This window comes from Panthera leo, chromosome B2, assembly GCF_018350215.1.
Source record: "Panthera leo isolate Ple1 chromosome B2, P.leo_Ple1_pat1.1, whole genome shotgun sequence".
NCBI classification, from domain to species: Eukaryota; Metazoa; Chordata; class Mammalia; order Carnivora; family Felidae; genus Panthera; species Panthera leo.
The window spans coordinates 84026776-84045136 of NC_056683.1; the positions used below are offsets into that span (position 1 = coordinate 84026776).

An 18361-nucleotide genomic window follows, 5' to 3' on the forward strand; every position below is an offset into this window, starting at 1 on the left:
CTGGGTAAAGATTTACCAATATTGTTGATCTTTGCAGAGAATCGGCTTCTGGTTTCATTGATCTTTTCTAGTGCTTTTTAGTTCCTATTTTGTTCATTTCTGCTCTAATATTTATTATTTCCTTCCTTCAACTGGTTTTTGATTTTGTTTGTTATTCTTTTTCTAGCTCCTTTAAGTGTAAGGTTAGGTAATTTATTTGACATTTTTCTTGCTTCTTGTGGTAGTCCTGCATTGCTTAAAACTTTCCTCTTAGGGGTGCCTGGGTGGCTAAGTCGGTTAAGCGTCCGACTTCGGCTCAGGTCATGATCTCGCAGTCTGTGAGTTCGAGCCCCATGTCGGGCTCTGTGCTGACAGCTCAGAGCCTGGAGCCTGCTTCAGTTTCTGTGTCTCCCTCTCTCTCTGACCCTCCCCCGTTCATGCTCTGTCTCTCTCTGTCTCAAAAATAAATAAACGTTAAAAAAAAATTAAAAAAAAAAAACTTTCCTCTTAGAACAGTTTTTGCTACATCCCAAGGATTTTGGACTATTGTGATTTCATTTTCATTTGTTTCCATGTATTTTTGACTTCCTCCTTTATATCTTGGTTGACCCATTCATAGTTTAGTACCAAGTTATTTAATCTCCATTAAATAAAATAAAATAAATAAATAAAATCTATCCTTTCCAGATTTTTTTCTTGTGGTTGATTTCTATCTAGTTTCATAGAAAACTTCTTGCTGGAAAAAATGAATTTCTGAATTTGTTCTGAATTTGTTGAGAGTTATGTGGCCTAAAACATGATCTATTCTGGAAAATGCATGTGAAGTTGAAAAGGATGTGTATTCTTCTGTTTTAAGATGGAATGTTCTGAATATAACTATTAGGTCTATCTGATTTAATGTGTGATTCAAAGCCACTGTTTGCTTGTTGATATTGTTTGAATGATTTTTCCATCGATGCAAATGGAATATTAAAATTCCTACTATGATTCTATTACTATTGATTACTTCCTTTATGTTTGTTATTAGCTGCTTTATATATTTGTGTGCTTTCATATTGGGTGCATAAATATTTACAATTGTATCTTCTTTTTGGATTGCTCTCTTTATGATTATATAGTGTAATTCTTTGTCTCTTCTTACAGTCTATGTTGTAAATCTATTTTGTCTTTTATAAGTATTATTACCCTGGCTTTCTTTTCACTTCCACTTGCATGATAAATGCTTTTCCATCCTTTAATTCTCAATTTGCACAAATTTTTAGGTATGAAATGAATCTATTGTAGGCAGAATATAGATGGATCTTGCTTTTTTATCCATTCCATCACCCTATATTTTTTGATTGGGGCATTTAGTCCATTTGCATTCAAAGTAATTATTGATAAGTATGTACTTATTGCCATTTTTTTGCTTGTTTCAAGGTTGTTTTTATAGTTCTGTTTCTTTCTTCTCTTACTCTCTTCTCTCACGATCTGCTGGCTTTCTTTAGTGATATAGTTGGATTCCTTTCTCATTATCTTTTTGCTTATCTATTACTGATTTTTAACTTGTAATTACCATTAGGTTTATATATAAGATCTTATGCATATGGCATTCTATATTAAGTTGGTGGTCACTTAAGTTTGCATCCATTCTTTATTCCTCTCCTCCCCATGTATATGATGTCATACCTTACATTCTTTGATTCTGTGAATCCTTAACTGATTTTTACAGATATACTTAATTTTACTGCTTTTGTGTGTCTTACTTTTCTTACTCCTACTTATGGTCTTTCCTTTCTGCTCTAAGAGTCCACTTTAATATTTCTTATAGGTCTGGTTTAGTGGTGATGAATTCCTTTAACTTTTGTTTGTCTGAGAAACTCTTTATCTTTCCTTCTATTATGAATCATAGCCAATTGGATATTCTTGATTTTAGGTGTTTGGGGCTTTTTTTTTTTGCACTTTGAATATATCATGCCACTTCCTTCTGACTTGCATAGTTTCTGCTGAAAAATCCACTGATAGTTTTATGGGGTTATCCTTGTTTGTAACTGTTTACTTTTTTCTTGCTGCTTTTAAAATTCTATCTTTATCTTTCATTTTTGCTAATTTAATTACTGTGTGTCTTGGTGTGGATTTCCTTGGGTTGATTTTGTTTGGGGATTCCTGTGTCTCCTAGATCTGGATTTCTGTTTCCTTCCTCAAATTAGGTAAGTTTTCAGCTATTTTTTTTTTCAAATAAATATTTTGCCCCCTTTTCTTTTGCTTCTTTTGTTATCCTTATAATGCAACTGTTGTTATGTTTGATGGTGTTTCTGTGTTCCCTTAATCTATTTTCTTTTTTTTTTTACTATGAAATTTACTGTCAAATTTGTTTCCATACAACACCCAGTGCTCATCCCAACAGGTGCCCTCCTCAATGTCCATCACCCACCCTTCCCTCCTTCCCACCCCCCATCAACCCTCAGTTTATTCTCAGTTTTTAAGAGTCTCTTATGCTTTGGCTCTCTCCCTCTCTAACTTTTTTTTTCATTCCCCTCCCCCATGGTCTTCTGCTAAGTTTCTCCGGATCCACATAAGAGTGAAAACATATGGTATCTATCTTTCTCTGAATGACTTATTTCACTTAGCATAACGCTCTCCAGTTCCATCCACGTTACTACAAAAGGCCATATTTCATTCTTTCTCACTGCCACGTAGTATTCCATGTGTATATAAACCACAATTTCTTTATCCATTTGTCAGTTGATGGACATTTAAGCTCTTTCCATCATTTGGCTATTGTTGAAACTGCTGCTATAAACATTGGGGTACAAGAGCCCCTATGCATCAGTACTCTTGTATCCCTTGGGTAAATTCCTAGCAGTGCTATTGCTGGGTCATAGGGTAGGTCTATTTTTAATTTTTTGAGGAACCTCCACACTGCTTTCCAGAGCGGCTGCACCAATTTGCATTCCCACCAACAGTGCAAGAGGGTTCCCGTTTCTCCACATCCTCTCCAGCATCTATAGTCTCCTGATTTGTTCATTTTGGCCACTCTGACTGGTGTGAGGTAGTATCTGAGTGTGGTTTTGATTTGTATTTCCCCGATGAGGAGCGACGTTGAGCATTTTTTCATGTGCCTGTTGGCCATCTGGATGTCTTCTTTAGAGAAGTGTCTATTCATGTTTTCTGCCCATTTCTTCACTGGATTATTTGTTTTTCGGGTGTGGAATTTGGTGAATTCTTTATAGATTTTGGATACTAGCCCTTTGTCTGATATGTCATTTGCAAATATCTTTTCCCATTCTGTTGGTTGCCTTTTAGTTTTGTTGATTGTTTCCTGTGCACTGCAGAAGCTTTTCATCTTCATAGGTCCCAATAGTTCGTTTTTGCTTTTAATTCCCTTGGCTTTGGAGACGTGTCAAGTGAGAAATTACTGTGGCTGAGGTCAGAGAGGTTTTTTCCTGCTTTCTTCTCTAGGGTTTTGATGGTTTCCTGTCTCACATTCATGTCCTTTATCCATTTTGAGTTTATCTTTGTGAATGGTGTAAGAAAGTGGTCTAGTTTCATTCTTCTGCATGTTGCTGTCCAGTTCTCCCAGCACCATTTGTTAAAGAGACTGTCTTTTTTCCATTGGATATTCTTTCCTGCTTTGTCAAAGATGAGTTGGCCATACGTTTGTGGGTGCAATTCTGGAGTCTCTATTCAATTCCATTGGTCTATGTGTCAGTTTTTTGTGCCAATACCATGCTGTCTTGATGATTACAGGTTTGTAGGAGAGGCTAAAGTCTGGGATTGTGATGTCTCCCATTTTGGTCTTCTTCTTCACTATTATTTTGGCTATTCGGGGTCTTTTGCAGTTCTATACAAATTTTAGGATTGGTTGTTCTAGTTTTGAGAAGAATGATGGTGCAATGTTGATTGGGATTGCATTGAATGTATAGATAGCTTTGGGTAGTATTGCCATTTTAACAATATTTATTCTTCCAATCCATGAGCACAGAATGTTTTTCCATTTCTTTGTATCTTCTTCAGTTTCCTTCATAAGCTTTATACAGTTTCAGCATACAGATCTTTTATATCTTTGGTTAGGTTTACTCCTAGGTATTTTATGATTCTTGGTGCAAATGTGAATGGGATCAGTTTCTTTTTGTCTTTCTGTTGCTTCATTACTAGTGTATAAGAATGGAACTGATTTCTGTACATAAATTTTGTATCCTGCAACTTTGCTGAATTTATGTATCAGTTCTAACAGACTTTTGGTGGTTTATCGGGTTTTCCATGTATAATATCATGTCATCTGCAAAAAGTGAAAGCTTGACTTCATCTTTGCCAATTTTGATGCCTTTGATTTCCTTTTGTTGTCTGATTGCTGATGCTAGAACTTTCAACAATATGTAAAACAACAGTGGTGAGAGTGGACATCCCTGTCCTGTTCCTGATCTCAGAGGGAAAGCTCTCAGTTTTTCCCCATTGAGGATGATATTAGCTGTGGGCTTTTCATAAATGGCTTTTATGATGTTTAAGTGTTTTCCTTCTATCCTGACTTTCTTGAGGATTTTTATTAAGAAAGGATGCTGAATTATGTCAAATTCAGTCAGATTGGTGTGTATCTTATCTTCCCATCTCCCAGGGGCAGGACTCACTGTGGAGTGGTGTGGCCCCTGTCTGGGCTACTTGCAACTGCCAGGCTTGTGGTGCTGCTTGGATGGGATCTGGCGTATTAGTCAGGGTGAATCCGAAAGGTGCACAGGGGTGGGAGAGGCAGTCTCAGCTCACTTTGCCTTGGTGCTCCCCTGAGGGAGAGGCCCTGCAGCACCAGGAGGGAGGCAGACCCATCAGAGGGATGGATCCACAGAAACACAGCGTTGGGCATTTGCATGGTGGAAGGAAGTTCGGTGATGAGAACTGGTTCCTTTGGAATTTCAGCTGGGGAATGAGAGAGGGAGATGGCACTTGCCAGCACCTTTGTTCCCCACGGAGCTGAGCTCTGTCTTCCGGGGCTCAGCAACTCTCCCTCCCAGTCAGTGCCCTCTCGCCCTCCCACCCCCCCCCACCCCCCCCCGCTCTCCAAGAGCACAGCTGTTGACTTTTAACATTGCAGATGTTAAGTCCCGCTAGCTGTCAGAACTCACGCAGTCTGGCCCCTTTGCTTTTGGAAGCCAGACTCGTGGGCTCTGCCTTGCTGGGTGAGCTGCCCCTCAGCCACCCCAGCTCGCCCGCCAGTCCCTGTAGCACACACTACCTCTCTGCCCTTCCTACCCTCTTCCATGGGCCTCTTGTCTACACTTGGCTCCGGAGAGTCTGTTCTGCTAGTCTTCTGGCAGTTTTCTGGGTTATTTAGGCAGATGTGGGTGGAATCTAAGCGATCAGCAGGACAAGGTGAGCCCAGCATCCTCCTATGCTGCCACCTTCCCCTTAATCTATTTTCATTATTTATTAGTCATTCTTCCCTCTCTTGTTCAGCTTGATTGCTCTCCATTACTCTGTCCTCCAGGTCACTGTTCCATTCTTCTGCTTCCCCTAGTCTACTATTTATTCTCTATAGTGTATTTTTAATTTCATTTATTGACTTCTTCATCCTTGGCTGGTTCTTTTTCATGTTTTATGTTTTTTGAGATCATCCACTCTTTTGTCAAACCCAGTGACTGTCTTTACGACATTAGTTTATATTCTCTATCAGGCATATTACTTATTTCTGTTTCATTTAGCTCTCTTGCTGTGATATTTGTCCTGGTTTTTTAATTTGAGGAATATTCTGTCTTCTCATTTTGTCTAAGTCTGTCTGTTTCTATGTATTAGGAAAGTCATTTACACCTCCTGCTCTTGTAAATAGTGGCCTTATGAAGAAGAGTTCCTGTTGTGCCTTAAAGTGCTGTGTCCCCTGTTCACCTGGTTCTTTAGGGGTGCCTCCTGTGTGTGCTGCATGTGCCCCTCTGTGGCAGATTTGTCTTCATTCAGTCATCTGCAATGGCTCTTTTTGCCTGTTGTGGACAGGGTTTGGTCTTTGTGTTGTTAATAGGCTAGTCTGGGGCCTCCTTGGGCCCTCCTTCTTGAGGCGAGTCAGACCAGACATATGCCAGAGATGCAGTAGCATTGAACTGCAAGGCATTTTCCCTGTGTTATCCACTGAGAAGCTTTCATTGGTGGGTGGGGCCTGTAGTCAGACCATACCTCTGCTCCTGTTGCCACTACTGAGGCCACAGTAAGACTGGTGTGTGTGGTTATCTTTCTTTCTCCTTAGGGCAGGAGTCATTTTAGAGTGGCAGTGACTCCTGTTGAGGCTGTTTACACACTGCCAGACTTGTGGCACCACTTTCAACGGGCTCCAGCCAAAGGCTGATTGGAGAGGGCAGGTATACAGGAGAACTCAGAGGCAGCTGCCAGCATGTTCCATGCTGGTTTGCTGCGAATACCCCAGGTATTTATCAAACTGCTGCTTCTATGTTGTATCTTGGCAGGGCTGTTTGTTGTGGCTGTCTCTTTAAGGATGGGAATGCCCCCTGCTGGCTCTCTCAGAGCCCAGCATGCTGACTGTTAAAGTTCCAGGTGTTAAACCTCACTTATAATTAGACTCTTCTGCTTTTCAAAGCCAAAGTTTATGGAGATTTGTCTTCTCTGTGTGGGCCCCCCATACCTGGAGTGCCTGCTGTGGGATTTAGTCTTCTCTCCTCTCCATGCCCACAATGTTCCTTCCTCCTGCAGACAGTCCCTTGAGTCCCTTTGGCTCCCACTACATCTCTACCCTTTCTTCTTGGATGTGGCCTCTTCTCTGCATTTAGTTGTGAAGAGTCTGTTCTGCCAGCCTTGGGTCAATTTTTGGGCAATTTACACTGATGTGTGTGTTATGTAGCTGTATTGTGGGATGATGTGACTTAGGATCCTCATATTCTGCCATTTTCCCCAGAAGTTTAGTTATCTATTTCTTTTTGAGTCAACTTTGAAAATTCATGTTTTTTAAAATTTATTTTCATTTTATCTTAGTTGTCAAATTTATTGGCATACTTAATATTGATTTATTATTTTAATTTCTGAAGCTAAAATAGACATCTCTTGATGTTGATAACTTTTTTCTCTTTTTATGTTGATAAGTTGTGTTATTTTTCAATTTATATTATGTTTACAAAAAATAGTTGATATCATTAATGTTTTCTATTATTTTTCTGTTTCTCACTTTATCAGTTTCTGCTGTGATCTTTACTATTTTCTTTTTACTACTTACTTTGGGTAGAACTTACTCTTTTTGTTCTTGTTTATTAAGGCAAACAAAAAAATAACAGAACTCTTCAATGATATAAATTTCCCTTATGTGCTATTTTAGCTTCATCTCACAAATTATAATATGTTGTATTTTCATTTTCATCCTATTCAGAATGCTCTCTATGTTACATTTTGATTTCACTGACCCATGTTATTAAAATATGTTATTTAATTTCTGAACATCTGCAGATATGCTAGATATCTTTCCATTATTGATTTCTAATTTTATTTTATTGTTGCAAAAGAACATACTTTGTATTCTAAATTCTTTTAAGTTATTATGAATTATTTTATGACTCAGACAGTTGCATACCTTTTTTTTTTATTCAATTACAAATTCACCAGTACTAGTGTCCATAAGTTTTTATTTTTGGAGATTTGAACTTTCCTCTGTAAACTAACAAGTGGCCAAATTTTGTGAAACTTACATATCTGTTTAGTCTATAATTTTCTGAGAGGATGTTCTCACACTATGACTTTAGATTAATCAATTTCTCCCTGTAGAATTCTAGTCTCTTCCGTGATAGAATAATTTATAGTTGACCTGGCTCTTCCCAACTATAAACAACTGTAAAACTTGACAGACAATATGAGGCAATTTTTTGGGGGGGCATTGGAAAGCAGATAGTGCATGGCTATGGTCCTGAAGAAGGAAAACACTTGATTTGAGTTCCATGTTTACCCTCTCTTATAATGTACTTTGCAAACTATGGTACTAGGAAATGGAATACAAATTTTAAAGATCATCAGGTCAGCAAGGTGGAAGTGTCAGAAATCAGATTCCAGGGATTCTGATTTCTCAGAAATCTGCATAGGTTTCCTTTTGAGTTTTGACCAAATACTAAACACATATGCAGGTTATGTGAGGCCTGAGAAAGAACTGTCATTGAGAAACTAAAAACTGGATGGAGATTTCACAGGTCATGAAGTTCTAAGAGAACTTCCATTAGCCAAAGTGGAGACACCTTGTTGAACATAACAGGAATACAAATGAGAAAAAAGAAAAGCCACACACTGAGGCAAAGGCTAATCTAGTCTTACCCAAGGATTATAGTGGATCTATCTTCAATGTAAACTAAAACTGAATGAGCCCTGGCTAAATGATAGTAATTAAACTTCTTCTCAAATAAAAATCAACACTCTTTAAAGGAAGACACCAAAATCACAACACTCAGCAGCATAGTATCACAATGTTCATTTATATATATATACATATGTATATACACACACACACACACATATATATATATATATATATATATATATATATATATATATATATATATATTATAAACATTTAGGAAGAATGAAAATGTGACTCATAGCCAGGAAAAACAAAAAAATCAATAGCAACAGCCTTAGAGGTAACAAAAATCTTGTTATTAGCAAATCAAGAGCTTAACACACCCACTACAGGTATATTCAAGGGTATAAAGAAAGTATCAATACCACAGGTTATTGAATGGTAACTCAAGGCAGAGAAGTTGAAACTGCAAAACCAAATAATCAAATAGAAATTTTAGAACTTAGAAACTTAATATCTGAAATGAAAAATTCAAGAGATGGGCTTTATTATTGATATGATACTAGAGATACAGAAATAATGAAGTTGAAAACAGTATAAACTATCTAATTTGGTCATGTTTTGTAAGTCTCTTTTATACTTCTAAATTTCCTCTCCCTTTTTCATACAATGGATTTTCCAGAGAAACAGTCATTTTTCCTATATAAAGTCCCACATTTTGGATTTAACTACTTCTTAAAGAACCCTCTCATCCCAGTATCTGAAATTGTTCATTTATTCTAGTGTTTCTTTTCTACTCAGTTTTAATTCTACCCCCACTATTTGGAAGTCTCTGTCAGTTTCTAAAGATTTCTGAGATATGTCTGAACCTCTAGAATAGCACTATCTGATATATGGGTATGAATCACATAAGCAGTTTTAACTTTTCTACTAGCCACATTAGAAAAAAATGAAAAGAAACAGATGATATTAATTTTGACAATACATTTTACACAATCCTATTTATCATAAATAATTAACATTTTAATTTTAAATCAAAATAAAAGCTTGGGATAATTTATGCTCTTTTTTTTTTTTTTTTTTTTTTTTTTTTTTTTTTTTTTTTTTTTTTTTTTTTGTGGAGGGGCCACTAAGTCTCCAAAACCTGGTGCGTATTTCATATTATCAGTAAATTGGAATCCAGACTAGCTTAATAGCTATATACGGGTAGTAGCCACCATATTTGACACCTTAGCTCTTCAGAGATTAAGCTACCCCAGGACACTCTGATAGTCATGCTGCCAGTGTAGTGAGGCTTGGTAGATATTTTTAACCTCCCACCCACAAATTATAGCCTATAGATACTTTTTCTTGTTTCCCGATTTTCTCAATATGCATGGGAATATCTGCTGGGGTTTTCTGGACTCTGAGACTTTAGAACTGTTAGTACTCCCTTTTTCTTCTCCCAGCTACTTACTTGTACTGCTGTTAAACCCATGAGGGGTCTATGAAGGATTTGCTGTTTCATTCACGTTCAGGGCATTTGGGTAGGGTGATGGGGATAACTTGTAACTTCGTTTTGCTGAAATTGCTGCTTCTGTGTTCTCTTTGGTGTTCCAGTTGCTATTTCTGTTTCTATGTTAGGGTTTATAAAGCAAACGAAGCATCATTGTTTTGTCCCATTCAGAACCCTACCTCCTTACATTTACCTACATTTTCTACCAATATATTTATTCAACAAATCAAAACCTTTTTTTCTAAAATTACTTTCACTGTTCAATAAATTTATACTTGAAAAGTGTTTTCTGTGAATACTAGCTGGTTTCTGTTTAATTTTCTTTTATTATGTTTTATTGGTTTCTTTGTTCATCCCCCCCTTTTTTTTTCAGTTTTCGATTATATCTTTCTCTTTCTTCCTTATGCTGTATCATTTTGAGAAAGTAATCTCTATATATTTCCTTCAAAAATTTTTTTGGAAACAAACCAAAATCTTATTTGGCTTTATTTGTCCTTAGTTTTGAATGCCACTTTTGTTGGACATTTAGTTACTAATTTGTAAAGTTTTCCTTGATGACTTTAAACATATTGTTCTATTGTTTCCTGGCAGAGTTGTTGATGAAATGTCTGGTATTTGTTCTTTTGTAAGGAACTATAATTCTGTCTATGGAATTGTTTAGGAATTTAATGTTATTCTTGGGACTCTGAAACTTCACCAAAATGTCCTGGCTATGATACTGACTTGCTTAGTACTAGATACGCCATTTTGTTCTGAAATATTCAATTTTAAGAAGTAGTTTTTTATTGTGTATCTGATTTCTTCCTGTTTTTCTTACTTCTATAACTACATTTGATTGATTTTAGAATGCCTGTATCTTATTATGTATCTCCATGTCTCATTGCTTCTCTAATTCTTTCCATTTCTTTTCTTTCTTTTTCTTTTAAAATGTGCTTTAATTTGGGCTAAGCTAGAGAAAGCACCAACTAATAGTTACAGAAGGTTACAAGGAATTTTACGGAGTTGAGTGTGAAAATATAAGTTGTATTGAATTTCAGCTTTTTTTTTTGTTTTTGTTTTTGTTTTCTTCTGGACATCCCAAAAGGAGGAGCCAAGAGAAAGAAAAAAACAATTTTAAAAGGAATAATTAACCAACAAAATGAAAAGATAAAGGAGAGTAACCAGATAGTTGTTTTTCTAAAAAAAAAAAAAAAGAGAGAGAGAGAGAGAAAGAAAGAGGAAAGAAAGGAAGAAAGAAAGAAAAGAAGAAAGAAAGAAAGAAAGAGGAAAGAAAGAAAGAAAGAAAGAAAGAAAGAAAGAAAGAAAGAAAGAAAGAAAGAAAGAAAATGGTAGATCTGAGATGTCCTGGCTTCCAGATGAACTGGGTAACAATGGGAGAAGGGCTATCAAGGAGAATGCCAAAATAAGTCTTCCCAAAGGAGCAAATAAATTATATCAAATATGTTATACTTTAAAATATGTCTTCTTCAATAATTCAGTGCTTTTTTCTGATTTTGAGTTTTTTAATAGTCTTTTTTAACTGCAATAAATAATTTACCAAAGATAAATTTTGTGCTTTTATTACGTAATTTTCCTCGTTATTTTCTCTATCAGTACAATTAAAAGCCTTATAAAATATGTAAATTTATTTACAAAAAAACTGAACCAGCATAATTTAAACATCCTTGTTTTTCAAAATTCCTTCTAAACGGTTTTCAGAAATCTTCAAAGATTGTTTATTTTTTTCTCTCTTCTTCAAGGCTTTTTGTAAGTGTGTGTTTGTGTTGTTTAGTTGTTTTAGGATGAAAGTTCCCAGGTCTCTCTTGCCTGGAAAATCTCTGGAAGGTGATGAAGTGGAAAGGGTTGAGGGTTTGCAGAGAGAGGATGATCTGATAGTGCATCCAGATCCCAATGCAAGGCAGGCAAGAGCTGGTGGAAGGCCTTTACTGCTTGGGGCACAGCCTCCACCAGTGGTGGGCACCCAGGAGCCTGCAAGTCTGGGTGAGGCTGGCCTGGCTCTGGGGGTCAATGGCTTCCGAGAGCATGCAGGAAGAAGGGATTCGCCCTGAGACTCAACTCTGCAAAAGTACAGCACTACAACTTCCGGGATTTTAGCAGTAATGCTAACATCTATAGGGTTTTTTTTCCTTTAATTTTTTAAAATCTGCATTCTCCTAATTTTTCTTCTATTTTATAGGTATTTTAAATGCTTTTTAAAAAATTCTGTATGCTTATTAGGATTTTAAGAGGTGAAAGAGAAGCATTTACAAACTTTTCACAATTATCTTGCTTCTGTCAGTCCCTTTTTTCACCTCCTTGTTTTCTCACACTTCGTGGTTAATGTGTTTTAATATTTTTGTTACTATCTCCAAACATCCACCCATTTGTTCATCTTAATGGCTCCATCCAGACATATGATACATAAAACTGTAGGAAAGCGTCTTGAACAAGGATAATGAAAGCAACTCTCAAAGTATAAAAGAACTATTATTTTACTCTTTTAAAAGCACTGAAGCATTTTCCCCTTTTTGGTTTTTTTGTGGTTTTTAAACTTCATTTTTCATTACATTTTTCAGACAATCATGCTAAGCTGTCTCAAGAACACCCACGCTTCGGGAAGGAGGTTCTCCTCCATGACCCCTCTGGTTGACATCGAGCTACACATCTGCAATAAAAAGTTTGGTCCTTTGGTCCCCAAATAGCTAAAGGAATAATAGAGATGCTCATTGGCGTCTTCCTAGCTGTCCCCTGGGAACCATCCCGGCCACACAGCTTGCCCTAGCCTGCCCCAGCCTGCCCCAGCTTGCCCTAGAGCCCTCAGGCTAGAAAAGCTCTGGGGATCAGTAAGCTGCGTTTCTTCCTGATTCTCAGCCCTTCAGCATCCCCATCTGGTCTCAAGTTATTTTGTTGGGAAGATGCCATTTTTTGTGCTCCCCCCCCCCCATTTTTCTTCATTGTCTTCTTCTTTACGTCATATATATTTTCCCCCAAGCACGTGCCCTCTGAATCTCACAGATACTATACTTTCCTTAACGAAATATTACAGTTCACTGAGTGTCTGGAGTCCTCAGCTTGATTGATATTGGCTGATACGTCAAAAGTTCTCATTTTCAAATAGAGAGAGAGAGGTTTGTTTTTTATTGTAGCCCATTAAGCATCCTGCCCTGCACGTGTCCTGGTCTTCCCCCCAGGGTGAGGGGAGAGACCTGTAGGTGCACTGGAAGGGCGATTGGCGTCTCTGGGCCGCTTCTGCTGCACTTTGAGCCTCTCATGCTCCCCCTGGAAGACGTTCACGGCCTGGCTGACGGTCTGCACGCTGGCTGGGAGGTTGGAGCTCACAGAACCTTCTCTCTGTTGCTGGGGGATCAATGGAAGTTACTGAGGAAAGGCCTGTCTTATCTGACCATAGTTGGCACAATAGGCCATGGGACCTGAATACTTTTGATTCCAGTAGCCTGTTGCAGGGAGCCTGTGGTGGTGGGCCTCTGTGCTGGGTAGGGGGGCAGGGATACCAGTGGGAAACAGTTTCCATGGTAGCTTGCCCACTGGCCTGTTGGGGAGGCCCGTGAAGCCGGTCACCCCAGTAGGGGATGGGGCGCTAGGCACGCAAAGATGGTGAAGTGATGCCTGGAGAGGTGCTGCCGCCTGAAGCTGGGGTTACGGTGAGGCTGCCAGGACGTTCATGTTGAGGGCCACCATCTGTTGCATCTGAGCAGCAGTGAAGGCAGCCATGGGGTTCAGGTGGCCATCCGGCACAAATGACGCCATCAGTGCCTCTTGCTGCTGTATCAGTGCTGGTGTGTGGGTGCTGGGAGCCCCAAATGGGATGGCCATGGGGTTGAACATGCCCACCTGGCCAGTTATCTGCTGCATTTTTAGCATCATGTACTCTTGTCAGTGTGGCAAGATTGACCACCAGACTGGATGAGGCTCCTAGAATAGTCTAGCTCTTTATTTCATTTTTTTTTTTTTTATGTGTTTTTAACACTAAGAAAATTCTCTGGGACCTTCCTCCATTTGATTGATTTGATCTCTGGTACTGGCCATTTTTCTCTTCTGCCTGTTAGTTAAAATAATTTTAATTTTACCTTGCCAAATTTATTTGCAGCTTATAGGAAATCAAATTCTTTTTTATAAGAGAAATATTATCCTAACTACTCTGATGAAATTATTTATACTTACATAAAGTCTTTGTCTTTCTTATTAATTCTGTCACTTCAGCTGTTAATTCTTTAGTTTGTTAATTTTGGAACTTAAATTAATGTTCTAATTTTTTTTCTGAACCTTATTCTTTTCTCCAGATTTTCAAAAAGATGGTCTTTGAGGAATTGCCTTCCGCCCCTATTCACACTTTCTGTGTTTCTCTGTGTATTTTAAGGAGAGGGGAATGGTATTTCTTAGAGTTCCTGGCCAGCTTGTTTCAGGCTGGGCTCTACCAATGGTTGGAGGAGGAGAAGGCGGGTTGATATCAGCATTAATACAGCAGTAGCTAACACCAATTCAAGAGCAAGCCTCTTTTCCACAGCAGTCAGAATTGGCTCCTTGTCTTCCTTGGTGGTCTTGTTAATCCCACCTGGAACTTTTTGCAGGGTTCATACTTTACCTTGGGTGGTTCTTTCCCCATGTTGCCTATCAATGGTGGGGCTGTTTATCAAGGTCTAGGTACAGCTCTGCTACCTCTCCTTTCATTGTGGATTCCAGGAAATAAGCCCCTCCCTTTTGTGCCTCAGACCTGCAGATCATAGCTCTTTCCTGTACTTGCTAACATCCGAGTTACCTCACTATTTCCCTTTTGCTCTCATAGGCCTTCCAATACCCATGTAACCAATTCTCTGTATTAAATTTTCTGTGAAATACCTTAAATGGTTTCTGTTTTCCTTATTGGCCTTTGAATATGTTCTTCTTATTTGTCTTTGGAAACTTATTATATAGAGTTGCCAGATAAGATAGAAGATACAATATTTAGTATATACTTATAGTGAGAAATTAGTCATTGCCTATCTGAAATGTAAATTGAACTGAATGTCCTAAATATTTATTTCTTAAATCTGACAGCACTATGATTATATTCTTTACCAACCTGCTCTTTTGGTTATGGTACATTATGGTTTAGAATATGCCACTGAGAGAGATGTGCTGTTGCTGGTCTTCTGTAGGAGGTTTCTCACCTTGAGGGATGTATCCACCTGAAGCATCGTTATCCCTATCCAGTTCTACTGCCAGCACTCATTGCCTTAGACTAGGAACAAGTGAAGATGCTGCTGCAAAACAGCACACTTTGGGTTTAGGGAGCCATACTGTGTTGGAATTCATCATATGAAGTCATTAATGTTAACTGACAGTTTTCTTAAAATAATCCATGTGGGTTTGTCTTGAGTAATTTTTTATTTGAAGATTTATAGTCTATTTTTCTTCCATTCAATTGAGCTAAATGTGTGCATCTGTTTATTGGATAATTCCTATGTGAAAATATTACAACATTTAACTTACTGATCTCTAAATAAAGCAGGTCACATATGCCTGCTACCTTTTTCTGTAATGCTGTTGAAGGTAACTACTTAAATTTCCATTTTTCTTTTTAATTAAGAGAAACAAATGAAAGATAAACACACAGCTTGTGATTAATGTGGGACCTTGGATTTAATCAGTCATGAAAGGAATTTTTGGACTTCATGTGCAAGACCTAACAGATATAATGGCACATCTACTCAGAATCAGGAAGCAGATTTAATTAGACAATTAGTATTTTCTATCTCAGTTCCCATTTTGATTGTCTTCCCTATTACTCTGGATTTCAAAAGATTTCATTCATGATATGCCAACATTTAGTTAAATCCTTTCCTTACTCCATGGATTAAACTTCTTTGGAGTCAGCTTAAACTAAATACCTGATTCTGCTAAAACAAGGTTACATATCATTACATTTTTATAATATCTTTATATGTGTTTTCTACATGTGGCAAGATATATGAATAGTCAGTCAGGATACTTTGGTAGTACAAGTTAAAGTTATAAGAACAGTTTATTTTGATACAGATAAGGAAAGATAGAAAACATCTTTGTAAATATGAGATCAAGTCCATTAAAAATAACTTTAAATGAATAAAGAAAAATAAGAGTCTGGTTTTTATTATTTTTTTCATAACTTATAGAAAAATCTAAGAGAATAATTCATCCACAGTCCTATTTATACTCATGTTCAAAGGGAGTTATTGTCCAACTTAAATTAGTGAATATATAAAATCAATGTACAGAAATCAGTTGCATTTCTATACACCAATAATGAAGCAACAGAAAGAGAAATCAAGGAATTGATCCCATTTATAATTGCAACCAAACCATAAAATACACAGGAATAAACATAACCAAAGAGGTGAAAAATCTGCATGCTGAAAACGATTATGAAAGATTATGAACGAAATTAAAGAAGACACAAATAAATGGAAAAAAACATTCCATGCTCAAGCATTGGAAGAACAAATATTGTTAAAATGTTGATACAAAGCAACTTACACATTCAATGCAACCCAGTCAAAATAACACTAGCATTCTTCACAGAGCTAGAACAAACAATACAAAAATGTGTATGGAACCACAAAAGACCCCAGATAGCTGAAGCAATGTTGAAAAAGAAAAAGAATTTAAAAAAGGTGGAGGCATCACAATTCCAGACTTCAAGCTGTATTATACAAAGCTGTAATCATCAAGACAGTATGGTACTGGCACAAAAACACACACATAGATCAGTGAAACAGAATAGAGAACCCAGAATTGGACCCACAAACGTATGGCCAACTCATCTTTGACAAAGCAGGAAAGAATATCCAGTGGAAAAATGACAGTCTCTTCCACAAATGGTATTGGGAAAACTGGACAGCAAGTGTGGAAGAATGAAACTGGACCACTTTCTTACACCATACACAAAAGTAAATTCAAAATGGATGAAAGACCTAAATGTTGAGACAGGAAACCGTCAAAACCCTAGAGAAAAAAACATGCAGCAACCTCTTTGACCTCTGCCACAGCAACTTCTTAATAGACATGTCCTGAGAGGCAAAGGAAACAAAAGCAAAAATGAACTATTGGGACCTCATCAAGATAAAAAGCTTCTTCACAATGAAAGAAATAATCACCAAAACTAAAAGGCAACCAGCAGAATGGAAGAAGATATTTTCAAATGATATATTGCATAAAGGGTTAGTATTTAAAATCTATAAGTAACTTATCAAATTCAACACCCAGAAAACAAATAATCCTGTGATGAAATGGGCAAAAGACATGAACAGTCTTCTCCAAAGAAGACATCCAGATGGCAAACCGACACATGAAAAAATGATCAACGTCACTCATCATCAGGGAAATACAAATCAAAACCACAATGAGATACCACCTCACACCTGTCAGAATAGCTAACATTAACAACTCAGGAAACAACAGATGTTGGCGAGGATGCAGAGAAAGGGGAACACTTTTGAACTGTTGGTGTGAATGCAAACTGGTGCAGCCACTCCAGAAAACAGTATGGAGGTTCCTCCAAAACTTCAAAATAAAGCTACCCTATGACCCAGCAATTGTACTACTAGGTATTTATCCATAGGATACAAAAATGCTGATTGGAAGGGGCACTTGCACCCCAATGTTTATAGCAGCACTATTGACAATAGCCAAAGTATGGAAAGAGCCCAAATGTCCATCGACAGATGAATGGATAAAGAAAATATGGTGTATGTATATACAATGGAATATTACTCAGAGATTGCAAAAAATGAAATTTTGCCATTTGCAACAACATGGATGGAACTAGAATGGATTATGCTAAGTGAAATAGATCAGTCAGAGAAAGACAAATATGATTTCACTCATATCTGGAATTTAAGAAACAAAACAGATGAACATAGTGGAAGGGAAGGAACAATAAGATAAAAACAGAGGGACCATAAGAGACTTAAATACAGAGAACAAACTTAGGGTTGCTGGAGGGGTGTTGGGTAGGGAATGCACTAAACAGGTGATGGACATTAAGGAGGGCACTTTTTGGGATGAGCACTGGGTGTCATATGTAACTGATGAATCACTAAATTCTGCTCCTGAAACCATTATTGCACTATATATTAACTAACTTGGATTTAAATTTAAAAAAAAGTGAATGTATAGGAAACTAAATTATAAAAGAATGAATGCTAAACAATGAATGTTAACTACAGTTTATTGGAAAAAACTATATGTCTGATTTCTGTTCTATACAATCTATTACATGTTATATGCTATATTTTGTATCTAATTATTTCTAACAAATAAATTCATTTTATTTCTTGTTTACAGAGACATGGATGACTAAGACTCTATGAACAAAACCAAAAAAAAATGTTGAAAGATGATAAATAATTCTGATACCTTTTCAGAAAGCATACTCTAAACCGGAAACAAATGTGTAGGATAAGCATCTGAGGAAAGAAAGAAAGAATAGGCAAGAGGAAAAGTTAGACTGAAATACAGTCTTAAAGGGATTTGCTGAAGCCAAATAAATAACAGAGTCTGGGAGATCTCCTCAGAAGCATTCTACTTGCTGGTGAGGGGGCTGGGCCTACATAATCATGTATCCACCAGTGATATGCATTGAAGGAGCAAGAGCAGGAGTGAAATGATCCTCTCCAGCTGAGGAC

General features: G+C 37.2%; 1 pseudogene; it reads right to left on the minus strand.

Annotated features, from left to right (window-relative positions):
• Positions 1–12848: 12848 nt before the first annotated feature.
• Positions 12849–14893, minus strand: LOC122220723 (annotated as a pseudogene).
• Positions 14894–18361: the final 3468 nt, after the last annotated feature.